Source organism: Pelobates fuscus, chromosome 4, assembly GCF_036172605.1.
Source record: "Pelobates fuscus isolate aPelFus1 chromosome 4, aPelFus1.pri, whole genome shotgun sequence".
NCBI classification, from domain to species: domain Eukaryota; kingdom Metazoa; phylum Chordata; class Amphibia; order Anura; family Pelobatidae; genus Pelobates; species Pelobates fuscus.
This window is the reverse complement of record NC_086320.1, coordinates 231,197,361-231,215,754: the sequence shown is the minus strand read 5'-3', so window position 1 is coordinate 231,215,754 and position 18,394 is coordinate 231,197,361. Positions and strand designations below refer to the sequence as shown.

Here is an 18,394-nt window from a genome sequence, read left to right as displayed (position 1 = left end):
TGCATAAGCTCAGAATCTCTACTCTTGCATATAGATACTATCTGCCTTTCACAAGTGAACTAAACAATACAACTACAAACTAGGGTGATGTAAGGGGTGATAAGTGGAGCAAAAGGTCCTAGTCACGCAAGAATATACAGTAATGTATAAAATAAAAGAAAGAAGAGCCGCAGCAGAAAGGAGTGTCTTTCTCAAGTCATGAGGCAAAGACATCCAGTGTTTTGAAACATTACCTTTCTGTGATGACTGAAGTAAAAACCATTGCACCAAACTTCAGTGCTGAGCTGAGGCTTTCCCTTCTTTTATTTTACACAAACTAGGAGCTACCACACTCGTCTAACAGTGCGTTTATTTATTAAAAAAAAAATCTCAACAATTTCCAGTACTTGAATGAATAATGATACAGTCATCAATGAGTAAGTTATACTGCAGTCATACTCCTTTACTAAGATCCTATTGGGGCAAAACCATTTGGTTGCATGAGAGGTCATTTGGACATCAGCAGCCACTCTGGACATTCTTAAATAGTGCAAAGAATGTTTAGATTGTGCAATTGTGGCTTAGAAGGAACCTGGATTGTTTCCAGATTTCTGATTCCGAGCACTCCACGCATCATATGCTCTACAGCAAATGCAGTGTCTTGGCACCCTCTTCCACCACCAACAACATAAGTAGTCAAACTGTTTTAGAACACTTTGACGTCTTAATTGGGGTCTGCCCAGAAACACATTCTTGCCCCCTCTCTTCAGCTCTGAGTGCTTTAAAGGACCACTATAGGCACCCAGACCACTTCAGCTTAATGAAGTGGTCTGGGTGCCTGGTCCAGCTAGGTTTAACCCTTTTTTCTATAAACATAGCAGTTTCAAAGAAACTGCTATGTTTATATTAGGGTTAATCCAGCCTCTAGTGGCTGTCTCATTGACAGCCACTAGAGGCTCTTGCGTGCTTCTCACTGTGAAAATCACAGTGAGAAGACGCCAGCGTCCATAGGAAAGCATTGTAAATGCTTTCCTATGAGACTGGCTGAAGGCGCGCATGGCTCTTGCCGCGCATGCACATTCAGCCGAGTAGGAGGAGAGTAGGAGGAGAGCTCTCCGGTGCTGGAGAAAGAGGTAAGTTTAACCCCTTCTTCTCCATCCAAGCCGGCGGGAGGGGGACCCTGAGGGTGGGGGCACCCTCGGGGCACTATAGTGCCAGGAAAACGAGAATGTTTTCCTGGCACTATAGTGGTCCTTTAAGCTCTCTAGATGAACTAGTAGGAGCTTCCACCTCTCAGAACTAAAGAGAGGGGGGAAGAATGTGTTTCCGGGCAGACCCCAATTAAGAAGTCAAAGTGTTCTAAAACAGTTTTACTACTTGTGTTGTTGGGGGTGGAAGAAGGGGGTGCCAAGACACTGTATGTGCTGTAGTGCATATGATGCTTGGAGTGCTCGGAACCAGAAATCTAGAAAAAAAATCAGTTTTTTTGGCTAAGGACATCAGCTACAAGCCAAATAGCTCTGCACTGCCAGGATTATCTCAGGCACAGAGCTTCCATCTCTCACTGAGGTGAGGAGCAGTGTCCGGCAGACCCAGTTCTAAAACAGTTTGACTGTTTACATTGGGAGGGCACTCCAGGCACCATAGGCACTAGAACCCACTATAGTGCTTGTAGTGTTCCTATAATACAATGCATTTTAATGGCAGTCACCAGATCTCAATCTAGTAGAGCACTTTTGGGGAGTAAATTTAAAGCATGAATATGCAACTGACAAATCTGCAGCAAATGTGTGATCCTATCATGTTAATGTTTACCATAATCTCAAAGGTGTGCTTCCAGCACCTTGTTTAATCTATACCATGCAGAATTTAGGTTGTCTTGGGATCAAGGGACGGACTTAAGGTGGGCAAGGAATAGAATTTAGCTTGTAGTTGGGAATATAAGTTACCAGTTCTAATTTTCTAAGCAGTTTAGTTCTCCCCTTTGACTGCCTCTATTCTCCTCTCTATCATAAATAAACACACACATAAAACACTAGCTATATTTAACCTCTTGCTCATATTGCATTTTAATATATGATAAAAAAAAAACATTACTCAAGTCCAGCAAGTTCAGGGTGGGGGGGATCTTGTATTTATTTCAAAATGACATACAGATTTTTTATTTTTTTTATTGAATGAATATGTGTATGAAGAGGAGTTTCTGTCAGTTAGTGAGTTGTAAAGCTACCATTGACATTGGCATTTTAAAAATGATATGTTTTAGTGAAACCCATATGAATTAGCTTTTTTTTAATTGATTACAAATCATACCATATTATGATCACTATTTCCCAAGAGCTCCTTTACTTGAATATTTGACAAAAGGTCAACATTATTCATTATGACCAGATCCAGAAAATCATCATTTGGAAATCTTAGCTGGAAATGTCACCTGCACTTGCTTACAAATCTTTTTTTGTCCTAAACTTCCTCTCAAGGTCAGCCAGCCTCTGGGTGAACTTGTTCAGTTTTGATTTCCTTACAAGTTGTTTAGCAAAAGGTTACTTTAGAGAGTACATGGATTATTGAGAACTGAGGAGTCTAATAACGTGCCGTTAAAGTGGGTCGGTTACCTTGCTGATTCAACATATTTTGCAAACTTTGGTCACCCATTGGTGACATTGCCACTTGTTGTGGGCCAGCCAAGGGGTGCAGGGGAATAAAAATGTTACCAGTCTGAACCTGACCTTTGCAGCCACTGTCATGTCCATCCAGTGGATACTCTTCAGCTCCTGATGCTTTATTTGCCAAGAGTCCATCTTAATTCTGTAAACTAATGTATGTGTGAGAGTACAATGTTAATGTCTATAGAGGTTCCTGCAAGATCCCTGGATACTCAATAGACAATACATTTTTCCTAATCGCTGTCACAGAGCCGCTTTAACCCCTTAAGGACACATGACATGTGTGACATGTCATGATTCCCTTTTATTCCAGACCTTTGGTCCTTAAGGGGTTAAGTAGCCCTGCTAGTGTGACATGGAAGTTTTAGTTTACTTATGCCATTACAGAGGAACCTTTACCCTTTGTATAGCACACTGAACGCAACCACAAGGGAAATTGAGAATTTATGCACATGCAATACAGCACCTCCTGGAAATCAGTTTAGGTTTGATGGACCTTATCAATGAGGTGTGTCTGATACCCTTCTAGGCCCGGTGAGCCTTCTATACCTGGAATATGTGTTAACATTGGTGATTTATTGACTTTTGTAGTAGACAGAAGTAGTGTAGTGTTAGACCTCCCTCCCTTCTGTACACACAGAGCGTCACAAGGGAGCTGGTCAGCATAGCTACACATATTGTCACTATATAGGGTCATAGTTTTTGCAAGACTATGTTCATTGACCGGTAGATTGTGGTCCTATTTTGCTCTAAAGAAATATTAGAATTCTACTCCTGGAGAAAATCAGATGTGGCATAGGCAAGACCCTGGTAATTTGTCAAAATGTGCTAATGCATTTTGAAATCTTAATGTGGGATGGCCCCAGGGCAGAAGACTGTGATGGTTATGTAGTCTGGAGTGCACATAGGGGATTTTAGTTTTTTTTTTTGTATTTCCACATTTATTACCAGGTTCCGTGTATCCGATGTGTGACCTGTGCTTTGAATTAGTAGAAAGACCATATTTCAGGACTATTCATCAGGAAATCCAGACACTTAAAGGGACACTATAGTCACCAAAACAGCTTTAGCTTAATGAAGCAGTTTTGGTGTTTAGAACATATTCCTGCAGCCTCACTGCTCAATTATCTGCCATTTAGGAGTTAAATCACTTTGTTTATGAACCCTAGTCACACCTCCCTGCATGTGACTTCCACAGCCTTCATAAACACTTCCTGTAAAGAGTAGTCTAAAGTGTATCCTTTCTTTACTGCAAGTTCTGTTTAATTTAGATTTTATCTAATCCCCTGCTATGTTAATAGCTTGCTAGACCCTGCAAGAGCCTCCCGTATGTGATTAAAGTTCAATTTACAGAGCAGGAGATACAATTGTTTAAAGTAAATTACATCTGATTGAAAGTGAAACCAGTTTTTTTTTTTCCATGCATGCTGTGTCAATCATAGCCAGGGGAGGTTTGGCAATGGCTGCATAAACAGTTTGTTTCTGTGGCAGTGCATTGAGCAGTAGAACCTGAGAGGCATGATCTATACACTAAACTGCTTCATTAAGCTAAAGTTGTTTAGGTGACTATAGTGTTCCTTTAACTTGTATCAATTATCTCTCTAATGTGTGTGTCATGTAGCAGCAGTTACAATAGGGAAGGCTGTCTTTTCTCTCCAGTGAGAGAGCCGAGCCAAGACTGCACAAATGCGTGGTCTGCATCTATTCAATATTAAAACAGTTTTGAACAGCCAAACAATTAACTGGTGTTTATAAATAGGTAGCGCCTGAGGTATGGCTGCTATCAGTTTATTGAGCAGTTCCAAAAAGGCCATATGATGATTGGAAGTGTACTTTGGGGATATGCTATTTTTCCCATATACTTCTGTTAGACTGCGTTTACTGGCATAAAATCAGTCCCAATATACTAGGATTAAACAATCCTAATTGTAGCAGCTCTTCTTGATGTTGGACATGTCCATCATCTGCAACTGCAGGCAGAACCATTAAGAAGTGCATGGAACATTTTGAAAGGTGTGGCAATATTGTAAAATGCATGCAATATATATAATGCATTAAAAAATAGATGTGGTCAAAATGTACCTAGGTAATCCCACTGGACCCTAGTTAAAGGGACACTATAGTCACCAGAACAACTACAGCTTATTGAATTTGTTCTGGTGAGTAGAATCATTACCTTCAGGCTTTTTGCTGTAAACACTGTCTTTTCAGAGGAAATGCAGTGTTTACATTACAGCCTAGTGATAACTTCACTGGCAACTCCTCAGATGGCTGTTAGAGATCCTTCCTGGGTCATGGTGTGGTGGAATCTCAGTAAAAATAAATTTACTAGGACAAGATTGCCATGTGGCATATGTGTAAATGTTGTATCAGTTAGTTAGTTTCACGTAGCTAAGATACAATCAACACCGTATTGAGCAAATGCAGGAATGCAGAAACTGAAAACACTTCCCCCCTCCTCCATTGTTCTGGGTGAGCCATGTGGTCTAATAAGTAAGGGAAGTTAGGCTTTGTTCAGCTGATTGTGTAAAGAGTATATGGGGGTAGAGTTAACTATAGGAGGAGCTATATGTCTATATCATGCATTTACACAGTTAGTTCTGGGCTCAGATCTTGTTGTATTTTGGTGACATAAGTCCCTCTGAGCCCCGGTCGGTGAATCGAATAAAGAATCTCTTCCTTCCTGAAGAAACCTGTGTCCATCTCTCTGTGCTTGGCTTCCGTCAGTTTCTCCGGTATCATTTGGTGCATTGGGCCGGGAAGCTCATCGTTCAACGGTAGCTGAGAAGCAGAGGCGTGAGACGGTCTATCTTTGCCCACGTTCTCTACGGCTGCACCCCTGAACTTCTGCGTGGACCTCCCTTCGTCTCGGCGCCACTGGTCTTTTGTCCAGGAGATCATCGGCCTCTACGTAGTAAGTGCTGGGGTGTCCCCGTCGATGAGTGTGAACCCAGGTTCAGGAACGAGGAGGTAAGACAACTGCTGTTTTAGACGGCAGACCCACTAGGGGTATACCGATTGTGCGGTAGGCCCAAAAGGGGTTTAAATCTGTGTATGGAATCTGCCCCCTCTGTCGGAGGGAAGGAGCGAAGGCGCACCGCTCAATCGAACGCTCTTTAGTAAGACCGTTTGATTTGGTTAGTCAGGCGGGGTTCTGGTGTAAATAACCCTAGCCGGACACCGGTGTCTTGTCTAGACTAGCGTTCTAGGGTGTATATTACGTTCGCTAGGTCGGAGGGACCGGGAGACTAAGCGGCGTCTGTGTAAATTCGGTTCGCTAGCTCTCAACCTATCTTGGCTAAGTGGGAAGGCGTGTAAATTTGGAACCCACTAGATTTTTGATAGTAATCGACTAAGAGGCGTCTGTGTAAATTCGGTCCTCTAGTTCGCTATATGTGGTGCTTGGGCAGTGTGGCTAACCAAAACGGATGTATATAGTTTTAGGTAGTCCATTCAAGGTACTGGCCAATAGTTTAGTTGGGATTGTAAATGTGCTAAAGATTGTTTAGTAAAGTGTATATCTTGTTAGATAGCGCGAGCTCAGCCGTCTAGCGAGAGTGTTAATAGTGTGTTGCTGTATCATAGTGCACGGTACCATAACCCTGTATATTTACTGACACTGTATATAAGTACTAATCATTGTCGTCTAATGCATGTTTCACACCATAACCACTAATAATTGTATTGTGACCTTAAATTGTGCTTTGACTTATGCTAACCGTACTGTAACCGCTATTTGTAAAAGACGATGTTACTGGGGTGTGTTATAGACAGGTAATTCATATATAGAGAATTATAGCGTGGGTGACTGTATAGTTTCGCCAAAGGGCACAGTATTAGTTACTTAGTGACTGGTGTAACAGCTGTGTGTGTACGGGAATTCCCTGTATGTTTTGTTGTATGAGTTTGACCTAGTAACTGTGCCACATGGTGCTGTTGCCAGGGAAACAAATGTGACTGTTGTAGGTGTGTTTGTTGTGTTTCTTTGAATTAGACGCTCCGTTGCTAAGTATGGCAGCGCCGATTTAAAGATTGTTGATCCCTTAGAATGTATGCTAAATAACTTTAAAAAGGGATATAATGTGTGTGATTTTGGGGACTACCTTATGTAGTAGAGAATGACCAGTTTTTGACTGTTAACACAGTTTGTGTTACTAGATGGTTATCAAAACTGGTCTGTCCATCCCCAATGGAATCTGACCCATCTGACCATCCCTCAACTAAATTCTTTAGCAAAAACTGGTGCAGCTGGTATGTCCCCCTGTGCTCTAATTGTCTCTGGCTCTCAGATGCCTGTCCCCTCCTTTTTCTGTGCCTACCTACCCCCCCAACTGGTTCTTTGTATTCAGTTTTATTATTAGCAGTCAAAATTGTGAGGAGAATTCTTAATAACAGTAACTGAATCCACTGAAATCAGATAATTCTCAGCAATTACAAAACACCATAACCACTGAAAATACCATAACCACTGATAATACCATAACCACTGAAAATACCATAACCACTGATAATACCATAACCACTGAAAACACCATAACCACTGAAAACACTGAAAACACCATAACCACTGAAAATACCATAACCACTGATAATACCATAACCACTGAAAATACCATAACCACTGAAAATACCATAACCACTGATAATACCATAACCACTGATAATACCATAATCACTGAAACACCATAACCACTGATAATACCATAACCACTGATAATACCATAACCACTGATGATACCATAACCACTGAAAACACCATAATCACTGAAAATACCATAACCACTGAAAATACCATAACCACTGATAATACCATAATCACTGAAAACACCATAACCACTGATAATACCATAACCACTGATAATACCATAATCACTGAAAACACCATAACCACTGATAATACCATAACCACTGATAATACCATAACCACTGAAAACACCATAACTACTGAAAACACCATAACCACTGATAATACCATAACCACTGATAATACCATAACCACTGAAAACACCATAACCACTGATAATACCATAATCACTGAAAACACCATAACCACTGACATAACACTATAATTACTGAGCCTTGTGTGCCTTTAGTAACAGTAAATTAGTTTTGAAATACAACTGGATGAAATGGTCAATGGTATAGGACGCTGGAATACACTTTTACCATTTTTGGTTACTGGTCAGGCTCCTCCTAGCCCTGTCCGAAACATTTTGTTAACCAAGTTACTGACCAGTAAAATTAATTTATCCATTTCCACCTACCTCACCACTCCCCGACCGGAACCTATGACTAAACAACCCTATCTAAGTCCCACCCTAACCTGACAAATGACTGGTGCCCTCCAACTTTGACATTTACAAATGCCACTGCAGCTTACCCCTGGTCCCCCACACATTGATATTAATGGTCAATTACAGTTGGCAGACCCTGTATTTGTTTATGTCCCGTTCACCATGACTGATCTGTTTAATTGGAAGACCCATAATTCCTTTACGAAAGCAGACGAGTAACCTAATGCTTTCTATGAGAGATTGCTGGAGTCATATAGATTATATACTCCTTTTAATCCAGAGGCCCCTGAGAACTCTCGAATGAACAACTCAGCATTTGTCAGCCAGACCCAAGGTGATATCAAAAGAAAATTGCTAAAGTTAAAGGGATTTGTAGGAATGTCCATATCACAGTTCAGGTGTATATGAACAGGGAGATTGAAACAAAGCAGGAGGAAGAACGTAAAATGAGGATGAAGGCAGATATGCTAGCTGTAGCTATCATAAGTGTAGAGAGACAGGGAAGGGAGGTGAATAGAGGAGTTGAGAATAGCCTGAGTAAGGGAGGAAGTAGGAATCACTGTGCGTATTGTAGAGAGGAAGGATATTGGAAAAGTGACTGCCCACAGAGGGAATATAAAGCAAGTTATAGATAAGACAAGAGAGAAGGTTACGAGATGGTTACAGAGGTGGCTATAGAGAAAGTCTTGGAGGGAATGACAGTAGTAACAGAGGAGGTGTTCAGGGAAGTAGATACTATTCCCCTACCCAGAGATTAAGGGATAGAGAAGATAGAGATTTTGTCGGTCTGGCTGACACTGTCATGGAAGACTATTGATACCGATTGGGCTCCATCCCCCTTTAGCCGAGTGCAGCCTATGGTCGATGTATCAATAGAGGGAAAGAGGAGCTCTTTCATGATTGACACTGGTGCTGAGTACTCTGTGGTAACTAACCTAGTTGCTCCTCCTTCAGGAAGACTATAATTATGATAGGAGCTACTGGGAAAAGCGCTGCTAGACCAATTCTCAGGAGTCCTACTTGTATTCTAGGAGGCCATTTTGTTAAGCACCAGTTCCTATATATGCTGGAGTGTCCAGTTCAGCTTCTAGGACGAGATCTATTATCAAAGCTTCAAGCCCAGATAACTTTTAAACCCAACGGATCAACGTCTCTGAAGTTTAATAGATCACCAGGCATAATATCAGTATCGGTGCAAAAGGAAGAAGAATGGCACTTCTACTCTATAATAACAAATACAGACCCTAAGAGTGATGAATCCTTATTTGACATTTCAAGAATATGGACAGAGAATAATCCTCCAGGACTTGCTCGCAATATTCCACCAATACACATTGAATCAAAGCTTGGAGCATATCCTGTTAGCCTTAGTTAGTACCATATATTATAGAGGGCTAAGGAAAATATACAAACCTATGTGGATAAGTGTGCAAAGTATGACATCCTAAAATTCTGTACCTCCCCTTGGAACACTCCATTATTACCTGTTCAGAAGACGGGATCAGATGAGTATCATCCTGTACAAGATCTAAACGCAGTTAATAATGCAGTAGTCAATATACACCCAGTGGTACCCATCCCCTATAATCTGCTTGCTTTAATACCAGGTGGGGCAACCTACTATACCTTCCTAGACCTCAAAGATGCTTTCTTTTGTTTCTGGGGTACTGCTGAAAAATTATGTATGGGCATCCACCTTCCATACTTGGTAACTTAACGGGGGATTTGAGTCAGTTGGGAGAAGGAATTACCCGGCAGCAGGTTGTAGAGTTGGGTAAAACTATGGAGGAGGTACAGAAATGGGTACAAGATAGATTACCTGTGAATATTTATCCACCTGTTCATTCTTGCCATCTAGGGGATCAAGTGTGGATAAAAAAATGGAACACTGTTCCATTAGGTTCCAAGTGGAGAGGTCCCTATGTTGTTCTTTTATCTACCCCAACAGTTGTAAAGGTTGTAGAAGTGACTCTGTGGATTCATCACTCTAGGGTAAAAAAAAAAAAACAGCGGCAGATTCCTGACAAGCTACCATAGATCCAGAGAATCCTTGCAAGATCCAGTTGAAGCGTGTGACCGAGTTGGATTAAAAGTGTTTTTTTTTGCGAAGATAATATTGTTAAAAGGGAACATCAACAAAGATCTACAAGTGAGTGTTTTTGACGGCCATAATAATGCCTGTCCGCTCACCAAAGTGTTATTAAAAGCCAGGAAAGTCTCGAAGGGACCCCTGTGAAGACGAGCAGAACTCCATTCCCTGCAGCCCTTACATCCTGGAAGCTGAGGTGCCATCGCACGGACGAAGACTGAGGATGAAGACGTCGAAAGAAGTGTTTTTGATAATATGTATTTTTGTGTCTTTTTATATTCAGGAAGGTAGAGGTACCGACACTCCTAGCTGTGAGGTATGCATTAAGACTACAAGAACAGGTAACCATATTTCCCAAACCCTAATTTGGCATTCACAATATGAATGTAACGGAGATGTATCAAGATGTAGATACTTAAATATAGAATATAGTGTGTGCCATTTAGGAGTAGGAGAACCTAAGTGCTTCAGTCCAGAGTATCAACCCCGTACAATTTGGTTGACCCTCGGGAATGGAGATCCTCAGGGGACCCTAATAAATAAAACTGAGTTAGAAACCGTACATTCTTCGGGTGTTCTGCTATTTGATGCATGTAAAGCAATATCAAGTGGTAGAAAGCCGTGGAATGTATGTGGGGATCTTAGATGGGAGAGAACATATGGGTCTAATGATAAATATATTTGTCCCAGTAGTAAAAATAAGTATGAGTCCGAGATGCCCAAATAGAGAATATAATTTTTGCCCATATTGGTCTTGTGTGGGGTGGGCAACTTGGGGACAGACAGCAGACAAGGACATGATTGTGACTAAGTTGCCTACCAGTCCATACTGTAAGTCTATGGAATGCAATCCAATCCATATACTTATAAATAACCCCGACAAGTTCTTAGATAAATATGGTAATTTATTTGGGTTTCAAATATATGGGACGGGTTTAGATCCTGGGACAGTATTGTTTATAGGGATAGAGACTGATACGGTAACCTCCCAAACTCATCAAGTATACCATTCCTTTTATGAAGAGATGAGCATAGATAATAAGATCCCCCATAATGCTAAAAACCTGTTCATAGATTTAGCCTAAAGTATTGCCGGTAGTCTTAATGTTACCAACTGCTATGTGTGTGGAGGTACTAACATGGGAGACCAATGGCCTTGGGAAGCAAAGGAGGTAATGTCCGGTTCTGAGGCAGTTGACCAATTAATATCTACACAAGCCGATTATCATATGAGTGTTAGAGGTAAATCTGAGTGGAGATTAAAGACCTCCATCATAGGTTATGTTTGCATAGCGAGGAAAGGAATGATGTATAATACTTCTGTAGGAGAATTAACTTGTCTAGGGCAAAAAGCTTATGATGATGATACGAAGAATACAACTTGGTGGTCGGCTTCAAATGTCTCAGAACCATCTAACCCGTTTGCTAGATACGCCAATTTAAAGGATGTGTGGTTTGACCTATCTGCTACATCTAGTTGGAAAGCCCCAGCAAATTTGTACTGGATCTGTGGTAAGAAAGCCTATTCGGAGTTACCACAGGACTGGGAAGGGGCATGTGTGTTGGGTATGCTCAAACCATCCTTCTTCTTGTTGCCAATTGAAACAGGAGAGACCTTGGGAGTTAAAGTTTATGATGTGAATCATAAAAAGAAGCTAGCATCCTTGAATGTAGGTAGCTGGGAAGATAATGAGTGGCACTGGCTACCTTAGCGCGCTTCATTGCCAATAGGAGGGATGTAATATGTGAGGGAACTGGTTAACAGCCAAACTGTATGCCCATGAAGTGTTATTGTATTCTAATACAGGGATTCAAGCCTCATTCTACCATTAGGCAATTATGGATTCCTCTGTAAAGCACATAGCCTTCTTACCAGGTAAACCAGTTGGGCTGTTGATAAAGTCCTCCATTCACTTCCAGTGCAAATAGAAGGAGGTGTATGTGGAAAGTTCAATCTCAGCAACTGTTGTCTGCACATAGATGATGAAGGGCAGGCAGTGGCTGATCTCACAAGCCACATGGCTAAACTGACGCATGTACCGACTTAAGCCTGGAACGGGTACAATTCTAGTAGTTGGTTTGGAAGTAGGTACGAACAGCTTGGAGGGATCAAGACATTGTTAGGAGGAGTCATGTTGATTATAGTGTGTCTCTTTCTACCATGTTTGGTTCCATTGGTAATTAGGTCCATACAGAGTGTCATAGAGAGCACGACAGAAAGGAAACCAGCTGCGCATGTAATGGCTGTTTGCAAGTATGAACCCTTAGCCCAGAGAGAATATATTCAGAATGAGGAGTGCTGAAGGAATTTGTAAGGATGCTAAGATGCTTACGAGGCCTGTTCTGATTCATGGCAACCTGAGGTGTAAGCAAACTATGGTTAAGTGATGCATCTGGAATTGTGAAATATCAGAAGCATCAAAGGGGGGAATGTGGTGGAATCTCAGTAAAAATAAATTTACTAGGACAAGATTGCCATGTGGCATATGTGTAAATGTTGTATCAGTTAGTTAGTTTCACGTAGCTAAGATACAATCAACACCGTATTGAGCAAATGCAGGAATGCAGAAACTGAAAACACTTCCCCCCTCCTCCATTGTTCTGGGTGAGCCATGTGGTCTAATAAGTAAGGGAAGTTAGGCTTTGTTCAGCTGATTGTGTAAAGAGTATATGGGGGTAGAGTTAACTATAGGAGGAGCTATATGTCTATATCATGCATTTACACAGTTAGTTCTGGGCTCAGATCTTGTTGTATTTTGGTGACATAAGTCCCTCTGAGCCCCGGTCGGTGAATCGAATAAAGAATCTCTTCCTTCCTGAAGAAACCTGTGTCCATCTCTCTGTGCTTGGCTTCCGTCAGTTTCTCCGGTATCAATGGCTGCCTAAAATGCATCCAAACATTCAGTATCTCCTCCCTCTGCATGCAGACACTGAACTTTCCTCATAGAGATTCATTGATTCAATTCATCTCTATGAGGAGATGCTGATTGGCCAGGGCTGTGTTTGAATCATGCTGGCTCTGCCCCTTATCTGCCTCTTTGTCAGTCTCAGCCAATCCTATGGGGAAGCATTGTGATTGGATCAGGCTACAGAGTACAGAGTATCTCTGTTTTTTTCTGTTAGAGCACTATTAGATACACTCTCAACCACATCTTCATATATCCTGAGGCAGGGTTTATACCGTCCTAGCGCTATAAAGCAGAGCTGTTAGCAGCTCAGAAAAGTGTAAGTTTAACATCTATGCAGTTTAAAAACACTCTCACACAGATCTGACGTATTGCACTATTATCTGTATATATTGTTTTGTATTTTAAGGTCCTGTCAAATCTGGAATTGCCAATCTTTGATTGTATATAAGTATGCGTGTATGAATGTATATGTGTGTGTGCACATCTATGTGTGTCTGTGTATGTGTTACAATATGTATATCTGTGTATGTATAAATGTATGTGAATCATGGCTCCAGGCGGCCCTCTGGTGGCAAAATGTGGCTGATGTCATTTTGTGGAAGACTGATCTGCTGGGCCCTGACCGCAGGCCTCCAATCAGTCTGCCCAGGGGTGAGAGCTCAGTGCTTCCAGTCTGCAGCTCTGCTGGATGCAGAGCTGCAGACCATGTAATAGAGCACTGCTGCGGGTTACCACGGCAATAGGAAAGCATTGGATTGGCTGAGACTGTCAAGGAGGCAGATCAGGGGCAGAGCCAGCACAAACCAAGCACACCCCTGGCCAATCAGCATCTCCTCATAGAGATGCATTCAATCAATGCATTTCTATGAGGAAAGTTCAGTGTCTCCTTGCGGAGGGTGAAGAGACTGAATGTCAGTGCTGCCATCTAGGTATCCATAGACTGTAATGCAAACACTTTTCACAGACAAGACAGTGTTTACTGCAAAAATGATTATACAATAAGCTGTAGTTCTAGTGACTATGGTGTCCCTTTAATGAAACATAGAAACATAGAACGTGATGGCAGATAAGAACCATCCGGCCCATCTAGTCTGCCCAATTTTTGAAATACTTTCATTAGTCCCTGGCCTTATATTATAGTTAGGATAGCCTTATGCCTACCCCATGCATGCTTAAACTCCTTTACTGTGTTAACCTCTCCCACTTCAGCAGGAAGGCTTTTCCATGCATCCACTACCCTCTTGGTAAAGTAATACTTCCTTATATTATTTTTAAACCTTTGTCCCTCTAATTTACGACTATGTCCTCTTGTTGTGGTAGTTTTTCTTCTTTTAAATATAGTCTCCTCCTTTACTGTGTTGATTCCCTTTATGTTTTTAAATGTTTCTATTATATCCCCCCTGTCTCGTCTTCCCTCCAAGCTATACATGTTAAGTTCCTGTAACCTTTCCTGGTAAGTTTTATCCTGCAATCCATGAACCAGTTTAATAGCCCTTCTCTGAACTCTCTCTAAGGTATCAATATCCTTCTGGAGATACAGTCTCCAGTACTGTGTACAATACTCCAAGTGAGGTCTCACCAGTGTTCTGTACAACGGCATGAGCACTTCCCTCTTTCTACTGCTAATACCTCTCCCTATACAACCAAGCATTCTGCTAGCATTTCCTGCCGCTCTATTACATTGTCTGCCTACCTTTAAGTCATCTGAAATAATCACCCCTAAATCCCTTTCCTCAGATGTTCAGGTTAGGACTCTATCAAATATTCTGTACTCTGCTCTTGGATTTTTTTTTTTAATTCTTTATTTTTGTAGTGCGTAAGCTTTAACCCCTTAAGGACACATGACGTGTGTGACACGTCATGATTCCATTTTATTCCAGAAGTTTGGTCCTTAAGGGGTTAAACAGGCGCATGTGAGGTATCCCAAAGGCAATCCTCCAGCGTAATGCAAACAGTTGAACAGAGGTACATGGTAGACCTAACAATTTTTGTATGTAAAGATAGGTTAGATGATAAACATTATAAGTTTTCGTCACTTAAGTTGCTTAGGCATTCTCATAACACAATGTAACAGCGCTTTACTATCTAGTCATGAAATTATTATGCTGTGTCCAGAGCTAGTGTGTGAATGCAAGCTAAGTGTAAGTTTAAGGATGAGTTTACAACGTGTATAGAACGTGCAAATAAACTAAGTGCTGCAGAATTGGGAATTAAATTCCATGCTAATGGCGGGTAAGTGTGCTCTTGGATTTTTATGTCTAAGATGCATTATCTTGCACTTATCCACATTATATGGCAGTTGCCACAACTCTGACCATTTTTCTAGTTTACCTAAATCATTTGCCATTTGGCTTATCCCTCCTGGAACATCAACCCTGTTACATATCTTAGTATCATTAGCAAAACGACATACCTTACCATCAAGACCTTCTGCAATATCACTAATAAAAATATAAAAGAGAATGGGTCCAAGTACAGATCCCTGAGGTACCTCACTGGTGACAAGCCCAAGCTTCGAATAAACTCCACTGACTACAACCCTCTGTTGCCTGTCACTCAGCCACTGCCTTACCCATTCAACAATATTGGAATCCAAACTTAAAGATGGCACTTTATTTATAAGCCTTCTATGTGCAACAGTGTCAAAACCCTTACTGAAATCTCAGTAAGCAATGAAGCAATGCAAAAAAATTAAAATAAAATATATATATATATATATATATATATATATATATATACAGTCATGAGCAAATTCAAGTGCATCCTCTTTAACGTCTATGGTTTTACATACCAAGACACATATTACATTGTGTCATGATTAATTTAACAACAAAAAAAGCCAAAATGGAGGAGTCATGCGTGAAAAACTAAGTACACCTTTTTTTTGTTTCCTTAGGAATTAAGAGACTAAGAGGCAGGCAGGTGCTGCTAATCAAATGCCTTTGATTAATTGATCACCGTAAGTGTAGCCACCTTAATAAAAGCCAAAGTTTTAGCAGTTTTTGCTGGTCTGCAGTCGACCAGGAACTCCTCTGTATTCTAGAGTCAAATGTGAGGCCATCTGTCAGACAGCTAAAGCTTGGGATAAATTGGGTCATGTAACAGGATCCCAAGCACACCACAAAAATCTACAATAGAATGCCTGAAAAAGAGAAGAAAAAAACTAATAATCCCTCTAACAAGTATTTCTATGATCTTTTAGACAAAGTAGAAAAAATAAAACAGGGTAAATTACTTTTAACGGGGGATTTCAATCGTATATTGGATGTTAATCTGGACAGGAAAACATCAAACCCTGTTGGGCAAAATAATGCAGTAATTTCACAGGCAGTACAATTTCAAAAGATACTTAAAGGGACACTATAGTCACCTGAACAACTACAACTTAATGTAGTTGTTCGGGTATGATCTATAGCTCCCTGCAGGCAATCTAATGTAAACACTGTATTTTCTGAGAAAAATCGTATAAATGAATTATTATATGAGGAGAAAAAGAGAAATTTACAATCTTTAAAGATTAACTGGTATTATAAGAGTAACAGGGCAGACAGGCTGCACCGACTGAGGAAGCCCCCATAGGGGCGAAACGCGTATCGGCACTGGTACAGAAGCTACCAAAGGTACCACTTGGACTTTTTTATGATATACTGGACTTAATTTTATTGGGACTTTATCGTTGGGTCTGATCTGGCTTTAGACAGTACCCATATATAGATATTCTCCATACATCATTTTATCTACCATTAACACATAGATATATGTGCACATCTTTCCAATAAAGAATTGTTTATTTTTGAAAAGACGTCTTTTTTCATACATTACTTCCACCTAATCCATCAGAAAGCAGGATTGAGGACGTCCTGAAAGAGTCCTCCTGCGCTATTCATGAGAGCCTTATGATTATATTTGGCTCCATGTTTGTGAGTATTCACTCTTGATTCTTTATAATTTTATTTTCTCTTACAATATTACTCTATGTGATATATTTTCTCTATAGATCCGCCTAAAGTGTTCCACCGATTGTATATATTTGTATTTTGATATTTAGAGTGGTATAAGGGGTTCCCACTCAGGTGGTTTATAGCACTCGTTGCTAACACTCTTTTCCCACATATTGTGTATTGTTTTCTTTTTCTTCAGATTTTGGAAAAGTAATAAAGCACTAGAGTGGAGTGAAATTAAAGAACAAGCAATATACCAATGTAAAATGGAAATGGGAATAATCCAAGGTAACTCTGTTGGTCTGAAGAAATCTAGTAAATGGGAAATAATAGTTGATAAGTTTATTGCTAATAATGACAATTTATAATATAGAGTCTGGGCTGCCCTGCAGAGTGTTTGATCCTGGAAGAACATCAGCAATACTGTACCGATTAATGAAGGACAGGAAAAATTGGATAGTACAGGCTTGGTTCCTCCGGATGGCGTGTGTGTGTGTATGGTATGAATCAGGTTTTTATTATACCTCTATCCCGTTACTTATGTTATTTATGAAAATGGCTATCCATATCTGGTTAATATTAGTCATGCTGCTTTATTCTTTTTTTTTTATTCTTTTTTTCTTTTTTTTTATCAGCAAACTGCTTGAATGGAAACATATCTATTGCTATATAGATCGGTTATAGAGGTACTGTATGTATTTTGATAATTGTAAGATGAAAAACTTTTGAAGAAATAAAAATATATTATAAAAAAAGAAAAAGAGAAGAATCAAGGTCTTGAAATGGCCCAGTAAAAAGCATCAAAGACCTCAACCTGATTGAAATACTATTGTGGGACCTTAAGAGAGCTGTGTATAAGCAAATGAAGCACCCTTGCAAAGAAAAGTGGGCGAAAATTCCTTCACAACGACGTGAGAGACTGATAAACTCATACGAAAACGATTCATTTTATTATTTTATAATTAATACAATTCATCGCAATCATTGAATCATAGGGTGTACTTAGTTTTTGGCTTCACATATACATATATATGGTTTTATTTTATTTATTTTTTGAGAAAATGTCACTTGTTATTTTGGTTGAACTGCCATGTTGGGTCCCTACTGTTATCTGACCATTTACTGCTCAAACCTAACTTGCCGGCTGCTATGATTGCTTTATGTAAAACTACAGCAGCAGACAAGCTAGGGTGAGCAGCAGTTGCTCAAATAACAGTAGGATATGACCTAACATGGCTGTTCAGCCAGATGAAAAGGGACATGTTCTAAAAAAAAAAAAAATCAATGTATCACTTACAAAAATATCATTACATTTCTTTAAATTTAATAAACTTATAAAAAAAAATAGAAGCAGACATTTCATGACAGTTGTCCTTTGATATTCACATAGTATGTTAGTAGTTGGTTTGTAGTTAGTAGTCATTTGTTTCTCCCCCTTATGGGTTTGTCCCAAAGAATACATGATGTTTTATAACTCAGTACTTTTCTCTGGTCACCTTCTCCAATACACTTATTT

At 40.1% G+C, this 18,394-nt stretch overlaps 1 protein-coding gene across 1 annotated transcript in view; it reads right to left on the bottom strand.

Annotated features, from left to right (window-relative positions):
* ANKRD33B (ankyrin repeat domain 33B) overlaps positions 1–18,394 on the bottom strand; it is a 131,039-nt gene that overhangs the window by 108,832 nt on the left and 3,813 nt on the right. The window lies entirely within an intron of this gene.